This window comes from Emydura macquarii, unplaced genomic scaffold, assembly GCF_026122565.2.
Source record: "Emydura macquarii macquarii isolate MOO-44397 ecotype Brisbane River unplaced genomic scaffold, CSIRO-AGI_Emac_v2 contig_3517, whole genome shotgun sequence".
Taxonomy (NCBI): Eukaryota; Metazoa; Chordata; order Testudines; family Chelidae; genus Emydura; species Emydura macquarii.
Window position 1 is genome coordinate 10,168,487 of NW_027133654.1, and position 12,066 is coordinate 10,180,552.

The following is a 12,066-nucleotide window of genomic DNA, read 5'->3' on the forward strand; positions in this document are numbered from 1 at the left end:
TTTCTGGCTTTAGATTCATACTCCTTGCAAAAACAATGTATGGTGATTTTTGCAAGAGCTGAGCCTTAAATCCCATCTGTCTTGTAGGATTGGAATGTCTTTTCTTCTCAGGAACTCAATGTTATTCAAGGGAATTTCCTCTGCCAGGCAGAAGGGATTTGTAAGCTCAAGGTTTGTATAATGTGATTTTTGTTTCTTTTTGGAGATATATTTCTAATTAAAAGAAACAGGATGAAACATGGCACCTGACAAGTCTTTTCTTTTCTCCGGGGAAATGCAGCATGATGGGGCTGTGACTGTTTCACATTAATAAAGAAGCTTTGTAAATTTCCATGGCGCAGTTCCCTTCTCATTTGCTCCAATGTAAATCAGGAGCAATGTTGCTGAAGTCAATAGAGTGACTCTAGTTTAAAACTGATATACATGTGAGAAGAATCAGGCCCTGTCTTTTTATCATTGTCTTCCTACTGACATAAAAGGTTGTATTTGGCTCATTCTTTTTTTCCGGTTTTTAAATGGAAAATGTGAATTTACCAAATCTCTACTGTAAATGTTGATACATGCAGGCTGCCCAGTTGCCCACATTCCCCTCCCTGCTAAGCGAATGAGTGTTCAAACCACCAAAGTGATTTTCAGGGTATAAAGACTAAATCATAGTCAGTCCCATAGGCGGAAGGAAGGGGGAAGGGAAAAAATTATCCTACTGCAAATGTATGTTAAAACTGTAGTGTGAAACTCTTCAGCTATGAGTAGAATGAATAAAAATAATAATAATCATATAACTCTATAGCAGGGTCGGCAACCCATGGCACACATGCTACGTGAGATGATTTTGAGTGGCACATGTCAGAGACAGGGAGGGGGCAGGGGGGAATAGGTGGGGCTGGAAGGGGAAGAGGCCATGGCACTGCTTGGGGCCAGGAGCGGCTCCTGGCCAGGGCCAGTGGTGTATCAAGTAGGGGAACCATGCCCCCAGGTGCCAGCCTGTGGGGGGTGCTGGCCAGGCCCTGGTAGGAGGAGCCGCCCCCCGCTGACATCCCCGGTGGCCTCACTGACCTGGCCCCTCAACCTCCTGTCCCCTCCTCAGCCCCTGCTCTGGGCCTATCAAGGAAGCCATGGGGAACCCAGGCACTCAGGGGCCAGGCAGCCTTCCTCCCCCCACCACCAGGCAGCCCAGGGACATCAGCCCCTCTCACTCTCACTCCCCGCTGGAGGTGCCATGTCGGCGCAGCCACCAGCGATGTCAGTGGGGGCAGCTCCTCGGAGGAGGCCCCAGCCGGCGCCCCCAAGGCTGGCGCCCGGGAGCATGGCCCTCTCTGTATGCCACACCCACCATCCCCTTGGCAGAGGGAGGAGGGAGAGCAGGAAATGGGCCTGCAGACACCTGCCACCACTGTTGCCGCTGAAGGCGGGGAGGTGGCAAATACAAATAGTGTCCCCCAGGCGCTGGACACCTGTACATCACTGGCTAGGGCACTGGGCCCACAGCACAGGGGAGAGAGGCAGGGGGGAAGACTTGGCACGCCCCTTCCCAAAGGTTGACAACCCTGCTCTAGAGACTTTGATGCAGTTACTCCTGATTTACACTAGCGGAAACGAGAGGACAATAAGGCCCCAGAACTGGAGGAGAGTGAGAATGAAAAATTCTTAGACCAACTGACGCAGTATTTGAAACCACAGGGTATAGGACAGCAGGAAACTTTTTACAACTCTTGCCAAACTTGCATAGTCAGTTTGATTCCAAAATTATGTAGAGGACATCTTTATTATCCAGCTGGATTATTTTTTAAATCAATAGGTAAGAACTGATGGAGTGTGTAAGAGGAATATCGGAACTCGGAAATGGCGATTATGGGCTACTTGAATTTTGGAGTAGTAAGACATACAAGACCCACTTTGTGGGCCTACCACCTGCAAGGCAAAGGGCAAGGGCCGGGTGCGATGCTAGAATGGCAGCAGGAGCTGTTTGCAGATGATGGTGTACTTCTTGCTTCTTCAGACTATGATCTCCGATGCACACTCGAATGCTTCGCTGCTGAGTGGGAAGCGGTTGGGATGAGAATCAGCACCTCCAAATCGGAGGTCATGGTTCTTTGCCAGAAGAAAGTGGAGTGTTCTCTCCAGGTGAAGGGGGAGCAGCTGCCCTTGGTGGAAGAGTTTAAGTAACCAGGGGTCTTGTTCACAAGTGATGGTAAGCGGGAGCATGAGATTGACCAGAGGATTTGGGTGGTGGTGGCAGCAGCAGCAGTGATGCAGGCACTGTATTGATCCCTGGTGGTGAAGTGGGAGCTAAGTTTTTGGATGAAGCTCTTGGTTTACAGGTCAATCTATATCCACATCCTCACCTATGGCCATGAACTTTGGGTAATGACAGAAAGGACGACATCATGGGTACAAGCGGAGGAACTGGTTTCTCTGCAGGGTGGCTGGGCTGACTCTCAGAGATAGGTTGAGGGGCTCAGGCTATTCAGGAGAGTCTCAGAGTAGAGCCACTACTCCTCCAGATCAGGAGGAGTCAGCTGAGGTGATTTGGGCATCTGATTAAGAAGGTCCCCCTCTCCCCCGTAGGCTTCCTTTGGAACTATACTAGGTACATCCCACTGAGAGGAGGCCCCGAAGCTGACCCAGGACATGCTGGAGGGATTATATCTCCCAGCTGGCCTGGGAATGCCTGGGAATCCCCCAGAAGAAGCTGGAACCTGCTGTGGAGGAAAGGGAGGTCTGTTCCTCCCTACTCTCCATGCTGCCGGAAAAGAGGCATAAAAGAAAAAAAGAAAAAGAAGGCATACCAAGAAGAATTGTGGCTTGGGCAGGAACACAGTCATTTACACTGAAAACATGTTGAAGGGTAATGAAGTAAGCAAAGGGTGTTAATTAAGAGCAAATATTGAATTAACATAGGTGCCTCATAGGATACCGCAAAGCTCTGTATTTGGTCTGTTTAACAGTAATGAGCAGAAAGAGGGCTTATATGACATTTTAATGAAATCTGCAGGTGATATGAAATCAGGATGTGTTATAAGCACTGAAGACAAAGAAATAGTGGAGAGAGTCCTAGAAAGAATAGCAGTATCAGCAGAAAATTAGATTCAACTTGAAAAAATGCAAACTATAACCTGAAATGCACCTGTGTAGTGACTGGGGAAAACCTGGAAAGCAATAAGGCTGAAAGAGACTTGTGGATGATGATGGACAGTAAATCAGACAGGAGTTTGCAATGTTGTGTGGCAGCAAAAAGGCCAATGCAATTTGGGGCTGCATACAAGAAGGCATCACATCATGCAGCCAGGAGGTAATCGGCATTCTCCAAGGCTCTGCTGTGACAGCCCAGGACATATTCATTCACTTCTGTGCACCTGATTTCAGAAAAGCATTGACCAGTGTTATATTTCTAGGTCTGTCACGGACTGGGGGCCTTAGGAAAGGCATTTAATTTCTCCATACCTCAGTTTCCTCATCTGTAAAATGGGAATAAAATTTACAGCAGATTCTAGCCAAGGATCTCAGTAGCTGTGTAAAGTAGCATTATACTTTTTTCCTGGTTTCCATTCCTCACTTTCCAGTCTGTTCTCCAGTCCTTTCTGGTCCCCTAACCTCTCCAGTCTCCTCCATGAATCTTGTCTTCAGTGCTATTCTGAGCCCTTCTTTCCTCTGATTCACCCTGACTTTTGTGACTTTTGTGACATAAAATTTCTTATGACTACTCTGATGTCTCCCCACACTTCCACAATTTCCTGAGCATTCTATGCTCCTCCAATTCCTCCATCCAGCCACTAGCTCTCATATTAGCTCTCTGCTCCCCACATGTCTGTGTATATCTTGGGGTGGGGTGTACACATACATACGTGCATCTTTGCATTATCTGAAATAAGGGCATTTACATGTGGAAAACAAAGTTGAAAAGTGTGAATGGGAAGGAGACAAGAAAGAACAATAGTGTCTTTAATGCTGGATAGTCACAGTTGTGTGGGAAAACTCATTCCCATGTCTGGGCTAGGAATGTTGCAAGAGAATCAAACTGTAACACTGTGAAAAATAAACAGAAATAATCACAAAACCAGATGGACATTCCCTAATCCCCACTAGCCTAGGGCAGGATTTTACTCATGCTTTTAGAAGCTTCTCTTTTCTAAACACCGCTATCAACCAAAATCTGTTTTTTCTAGCAGATGCTGTAGCTGCCAGCTATGCTCTGATTTCCTCACTCCCTATCCATCACTTTATAAGCTTCGGTCAAAAAGTCACTGTTTCAATTCAAATCAAATTCACTGAACTCTGCCAAGAGACCGTCTCACCAATTATTGCTTTCTCTATAACTAAAGGAAGTAATCCTTGCGACATCAGCCGCTTCAGGAAGAATGTTGTCAAAGGCAGCTCTTCTGCCAGTCCGATATAATGCTCAGAGAATGTTATTTTACTTACTGTCACTTCACATAGGGATGCATAATAGTGCACATTTGTTGAAAAAGATTAACACAGAGTTAAAGGTTGCCTAACACTGTCTTATGCCCTTCCAGAACATGCAGAGTGGCTAAAATTACACCTCCCTGAAAACCACCAAATGTCTCCCACAGTGTCTGAACCCTTCTTCTGTTAAGATACGCCCCAACTCTTCTTTGTCAGCTCATAGGACTGTATTGGTCTTGAGCATGTGGGAAACATGCACAAAAGTAATGCTGAGAAAACTCTTAGGCTTTGTCTTGACTAAGGTTTTGTTGTTGTTTGGTTGTTTTTTTTTTTTATTACTGTTGCACCTAGAAGCCTTAGTCATGGACCAGGACCCCACTGTGCTAGGCACTGTACAAACACAGAACAAAAAGTTGGTCCCTCCCCCCCCCCCCCCATCACAGGAGCTTACAATAGAAGTAAAATTGGTGTTAGGTTGGGCTAAGCAAACACAAGCTAGCTAAGCCTGATCTACACTCGTCCACTTTGCCTGCTCCAGATAAACCCACAAAGATTTGTCAAATGCTAAGTTATTCACCGTTTCCTAAAGATTTCCTCTAGGACATAACCCTTGGGGTCTTCTCACTGAACCTTGTGAGGCAGTGCAATGTGTGCTAACAGACTGCTGGAAATCCCTAAAGCAATCGTGCAGCATGGAGAGCAAAAAGGCTGCGTGGCAGTACGTGAATGCCAGTGCAGTGGTGGAGTTCTGGTGGGTACTGAAATTATGTGAGACAGTGTAAGATTTTAGTGAAGCATTCACATGTTTTACTAGGGCTAGATATGTTATGGTCACTACCGAACAGCTTTTCCCACAGCAAGTCATCCAGACAAAAATACTGAGTGAAATTTAAAACTTGACTAAGGACCAAAATTTAGTTTTTAGCACTTTAATCTTATATCTGTCTGACGGTCATGTAGATTTCTTCCGAAATGAATACTTCATTACTGTATTATTTTTTTAGAATGATAAGAAGTTCAATGCAAAACGCCTGCTGTAAAGATCAGTCCTATGACAACTGACCGACAGAGAGAGACAAAAAAAGAGGAAGGTTGGTTTTGAGGTTAAGACATTTAACTAGGACTCAGGCGATCTGGGCTCAGTTTCAAACTCTGCTGCAGATTACCTATGTGATGTTGGGTCAATCATTTAATGTCTCTGTGCTTCAAATATGCATCTGTAAATTGGGGTAACATCGCAGTGCTCCATCGCAGTGCTCTGTGAGGTTTTAAGAGGCTACAGTGATGGACAGGATTAATGGAAAGATTAGTTCAATATATGTATCTATGTAGATTAGAGCTGACTGAAAATTTTTTACTCATTTTTTTAATCAGAAAATGCTGTTTAATCAAAGCAAAAACATCAGTTTAGATAAAGATTTCACTGAGAAGGCTTCTAAGATCCAAGGTACATTCTCTGGTCAGTTCCAGAGAAAGAGGGTACCTACACTACAAATGAAGGTCTGATAGTAGTGCAGGTAGGCATACCCACACTAGCGTTAATCTAGTTAGCATGGGTAACAATAGCAGTGCAGGCATAGCGGCATGGATCCCAGCATGCACTAGCAACCAGACTATGTACCCCAGGTCGCTGACGGGCTTGTACTGGGACAATTAGCGCAGGCTGAAGCCTGTACTATCACAGCTTTTTTACCTGTTGTTAGCTGTGCTATCTAGATCAAAGCCTACCCATGCTACAATTACATTTTAATATGCAGTGTCTAAACATAACCAGAGAGAGAGAAAGAGAGACCCAGATCACAAAACAGATATTTTGACAATTCCATTTCATAAAAACCTTTGGAAGATTTTGTTTTTCTTGCAAAGTGGAACAAAAACAAATTTCAGAACTTTAAAGGTTTTTTGCAAAGCAGAATTGTCATTCTCAGGCCAGCTTGAAGAGAGACACAAAATGAAGATAAAAGAATGTTTTTGGTAAAGAACCAAATCTTGGAAAGTTTGGCTTAGGCAGTGTCAATTCAAACCCTGCAGGGACCTCTGGAACCAGGCTGAAACGCTAGTATAATATTTACTGCTTCTGTGCTGTGTGGTTTGGACACTGACCTAAGTGATGACAATAATTTGAGTCCCTTGGGGAATTAGGAATACGTTTTGTTGTTGTTTTTTTTTTTAAATCCAGGCTCGGGCATCTCATAGGTTCTCTCTTACCGGCCTGAAAGAAAATCTATATCTGGTGCCCCAGGAGGCTCAAAATGTTGTCACCAAATATCTCTCAGTCATGACATAGCAGCACATCCACAAAACCACAAACCAGTCCTAAGTGCATCACCTAGCCTCTTTGCCTGCCTGCAGTGGAACTGACTCTCACCACTTAAAGCCTGCATACCTAGAAGTTTGAGGCAGATAGTGGGGAGAATATTGCACACAGAAGCTTAGCCCTTGCAGCGAGGGGGCTCAGTTGAATAGCTGTGCAAGAAGTCCCAGATTTGCTTGACGTAACCTGGAGCTTTGTGGCTGAGGCATCAAGCTTGAGCTCTATGGCACCACAGGTTGAAATCCCAACATGTTCCACTCAGCCTCATCATTTTTCAAAATCAGTTGGGATTTCTTTGCATACTGATTTAGGAAACAGTAAATTTCACTGTGTAGTTGGGTCCGGGGTTCTCTCTGGCTCAATAACCTCGGTGGATAACTTACTTCTTATATCTATTAGTAGAACTGATGAGAAAGTAGAATTTCTGACATTTAAAAAAAAAAAGTTTGTTCAGAAGTGGAACCAACAGCCACAATTTTGAAAATTCCTGCAAAATGAACATTCTGAAAAAAAATCACTTTGGGACCATTGAAACATATTTCATTTTGATAATGCTGAATCATTTTGTTAAGGTAAAGACATTTTTTTCACCTTTATTACTTGGATTCATTTTGTTTAGACTTACATTATATTAAATATAATATGAAAAATAATATGAATGATCTAAAAGTTAAAACAAAATGAACTAAAGATGTTTTACCTTATCAAAACAAAACATAACGACCTCCAAAATGAAATGAGAAAGTCAAAATGATTTGTTTCTACTTTTTCCATGAGAAATATAGTGGAAATTGACATGTTCCCATGAAACAATTTTGAGAAAACTATATTTTTCCACAGAAATTAAATGTCTGGAAAGTGCTCTGAGCTGCTTACATGAAAGGTATTATATAAATGTAGTTTCATTAGGCTAGGTTCAGCTCTGATATAATTCCTTTTACTTCAGTGGGTTTCCATCAGAGATTAATTTGTCCCATTATTTGTATAGTCTCCTCTCTTCCAAAGAATGTAAGCCCAACTTCTTTAATTTTTCCTCATTACTTTTTGTTTGTTTGTGGGTGGAGGTTGTATTGTCATAGTGACTAGGAGCCCCAGTCATAGACCAGGACCCCACTGTGCTAGGTGCTGTACAAACACAAAACAAAAAGATAGTCCCTGCCCCAAAAAGCTTACAATCTAACATAAATTTTGGTCACCTGTTATCAACTTGCTCTGTGCAGAAGGAAGCAGCAGGGGTACAGGGAAGGATAGGGTAGTAGTGGAAAGAGGAACTACTGAAATAAGAGGCAGCAGAGTAACTGGGGAACTTTGCGAGTGTTCAGAAAGACTTTTCAGTCTGACTTTAAGTTATTGAACAAGTCATTCAGTAACTCAGTTAAGAAAGTCTTGTAAATCTTATGTCCATATTATCTGCATTCACTTAAGTGGCATTCAGAGAAAAATTATAACATTAGAAGTTAGATATGGAAAAGACTTAATAAATAATTGAGTCCATGAGCCTGACCGTTCAGGCTATACAATAATTCCCCAGACAGAGGACTACAGTACTAGCATAAATGTCTGCTGCAGTGACTTCAGCACTTTAAAATAATGGAACGCAACAAAAATATTTGAAGCTTGGTTCTGGCATCAAAACATGGTTCAGTTCTGTCTTCTGCCTACATAATTATAGGTGGAGCTGGTAGCATCGCTTATAGTGTAAGGCCCTATACTTACTTCACAGTGTAAGGCCCTGTTTTCTAGTGCTTATAACTTTGCCAAACTTTCTCTGCTTGGACTGAAATTTTCTATGCCAAGTGTCTGCCTCAGGCTGAATTTCTTCAGAAAGTTTCCACTAAAATGATTTAGCTGTTCCAAGAACAAAGTTAGGGAAACTATGTATCAATTCTTACAACCTTGTTATTGAGATGCTAGCACTTCCAATATTTGGGAAAGGGACTTGACATTTTTTGTGCTTTTTGCCATCCCCGTGAAAATACGCCCACATTTGGCCAAATTGTAATCCTCTGAAAATTTCAGTTCACGCATGCTCAATAAAGACCCTTTATTGACTAAATTCTCCAAAGTTTCTATCTGCACCGAGCATGTTCCAGCCCTCCCTCAGCTCCTATATGCTGACTGGACAGCCTATGCCATGCTCCATCCCCACAGGGTGACTGAGTATGCTCTATTCCAGGGCAGTATGAACTGAGCAGGACTTTATCTGCAATTGCGCCTCCTGGCTGCACCAGGTCTGTCTGGGCATCAAATTGAGAGCTGGGTGACTGTCACAGCTATGCTCTCAATACTCCCTCTGCTGGTGTCCAAGAAGTGAGGAGGAAAAGGATCTGGAATAAAGAGTGAGAAATGGGGGTGGTGGGAGGGCTGAGGAGGGGATTGTAGGAGCCAGAGTGGGTGGACAACAGCCAGCAAGGGGAGTGTATCGGAGGGGAAAGAGGACAGGGGTCAGGTTAGGCTGAGGCAATGGAGTGGAGTGAGCTAGGGGCACTAGATCAGAAGGGTCTATAACCACAAGAGAGCACTACCAATCAGGGCCTAGAACTGAACCCAGGAGCCTGTCTACATTCCACTGCTGTCACCTGGGATCCAATTTACAGAAATACTGAGGACTCACAATGGCAACTGATGTCGATGGGAGCTGGGCTTTGGACACATGAAGTACTACCTAATGCAATGTACTCTTTAAAAAAACAAACAAACAGGCTGTTGGCATCTCAGATTGGGCACCCACAATTAGGGAATACTTTTGACCTTAAAAACTTTGTGCCTCACTTCCCCGTCTCTAGGATGGGATAATAATACCCCTCACCTCACAGGGGTATTGTGAAAACATACTCATTCATGCTTGGGAGGCTCTCAAATGCCACAGTGCTAAATGTTATAAAGAAGCCCACAAGGCAATTAATAATTATGACTTCAGAGCAGAGTTTGACTGGTGTACAGTAAATGAGGCAGGGGACCACCAAAGGATGAGGATACAACAAAATATTTCATAGCTGCTCATTAAGTGAGCACCGAAACTGTAGATGGGAAAGTTTGGGATTGATTCTCTCTCACTCACGCTGGTGTAAATCAGGAGTTATGCCCTTGAAATCAGTGGAGTTACTCCGACATAAGTAAAACCTTGTCTACACTAGGGGAACCTGAGCAACATAAGTTTTGCCAGCATAAGCACTTGTGTGGACAGCGCTATGTCGGTAGGAGAGCATCTCCTACACACATAGCTGCTGTTCATTTAGGTAGTTTTATTATGTCAGTGGGAGAGCTCTCTCCTGTTGACATAACGCGCTACACAAGCACTCTTACAGCAGCACAGCTGTTCAGCTGTAAATTTTAAGTGTAGACTAGCCCTAAGAAGGAGAATAAGGTGCTAAATCTACTGAAAATCAATAGCAAAGGTGCTATTCGCTACTGCAGAAGTCTGTGTTCTGGTCAGCAAAACCAAGTATTTTGCTTTAATGTCCCTTTTGTCTTTAGCCAGTGTTAAGTTCAGTGAAATTTTTACAGTTCATCAGTATGAACTGTCATTTCTTCTCCACCGCCAAATCTCATGGTTTGAATTTTTGCAGGGGGTCACACCTTTGTCTCTCATCTAGTAATAGATTACAACAAGCTATTTGCTGAGTTAGCCAAAAAAGATTAAGTGGCATCTTCAAAGGTTCTGGGGAAGAAAGTAATCAGTACAACCAAGGAGATAATCAGGAAGCTGGTTAGGATAAAGATAGCACTGAGATATGCCTCATTTGGGATTGAATGTAGGGGAAGATAAAAAGATGAAAGAAAAGAAAGAACAAAGATCAAAGAATAATAGTTCTCTGTAAAAGAAACAAAACTGTGATTTTACGTATTCTTACGTCTTGTAGTAAATATATAGCATATAGAAAGGTGTATGATTGACGTGTGTGGTTTGAATAAAATAAGAATCTGTACTGCATGTCTGTTTCAAAAACACTTAATCAACTTGTGTGTCATGGCATTTTCCTTTGCAGGACTCTTGCAGCAAGTTGTGCACTGGTTTGTTGCCACCTTCCACCCCAGAGGTGGTAGCATTTCATCGTGTTAATTTGAACACATCAAGAGTAGTTCTGTTCTGATGCTGGTTTCACTATCTACCAGCTGGGTATGTTGACAGACAGGGCCTAATCAACCTGGTTGCTGAGCTCTGCACAGCAAGGGGTCAGAGAGAAAAGAAAGCAGATGTTCATGAAAGAGTGGATAAAGCTTGCACAAGGTACCCCTATTGACCACCTTATTGCATACACAGTTAGTCCTTTAGGTATGTGCAATAATGCTGTGAATAGCAGTTGTACCCACGGGTAAGGATGGCATCTGTGCTACAAGTACAGCCGTGTTGGGAGATCTGGTTAGAATGTGATCATCTCCTGACCCAGTTACAACATAGCCCCATTGTGTAGTGTATAGCATAACCATATTCATGTTAAAGCCATGGATGGAGGCATAGAGAAAATAAGGATAGATCCCATTTAAACTACAAAATAGTATTGTGTTGCAACTGGGTCAGGGAACAGCCATGTTATAACCAGGTATCCCTGTACGGTTCAGGGTGTAACACAGATTAAGCCCACAGCCTTGCCTATTTTAGCCTTTTTCAGGAAATCTCCCTCTGTCTTATTACCAGCAAAGCAGTTCTACAGAGGATAGTAATGATGGAGGCACAAGTGTAGACAGTCGTTTTTACCACCATCTCATCTAAGCCTGATCTGAGCAGGCTTTATGTCCTTTCTACATTAGTGCTCTTGCCGTTGCTGCAACTAGATTTCCCCAAAAAATATTAGTGCAGATGCAACCAAGGAGGAGGACATGACCAACCAAAAAAGACAGTGAAAGGAACATGTGTGAGGAATGGTCGCCAGTGCAGCATGTTCCCTCCCACCATCCCACCACAGCAATGTTTTCAGGACAAGGTCCATGGGATCCTCAAAGTAAAGAAAAACTGCTGTAAAGACTATCTCATAGAACCAGAAGAGGGAAAGCATGGGCAGATGGTGACTGTCTCGGTTAACCCAGCACCAAATGCCTTACTTGCTGCTTTGGAGGAGCATATGCCTTTGCTGAACCGATCTCAGGCATTTTCAATGCTGCATACAGTGATATCTGACCAAACCTGAGATGAGGGCAACTGATGGCTTAGCAATAATTCATATCCCAGTGGCAGAAGTAGCAAATTTGTTTCCTGCAGTGTGCCTCGACTATGCCCATCATGTTCATCAGACCTCTATAACGTCAGTGCTTTTTTTCTTTGTCCAGCCTGTGTATTAGCCTTGCTGTCTGCTGACCAAATGTCTTCTTGGATTCTTGCATGCAGCTGCCTGTGTTGAAACTTT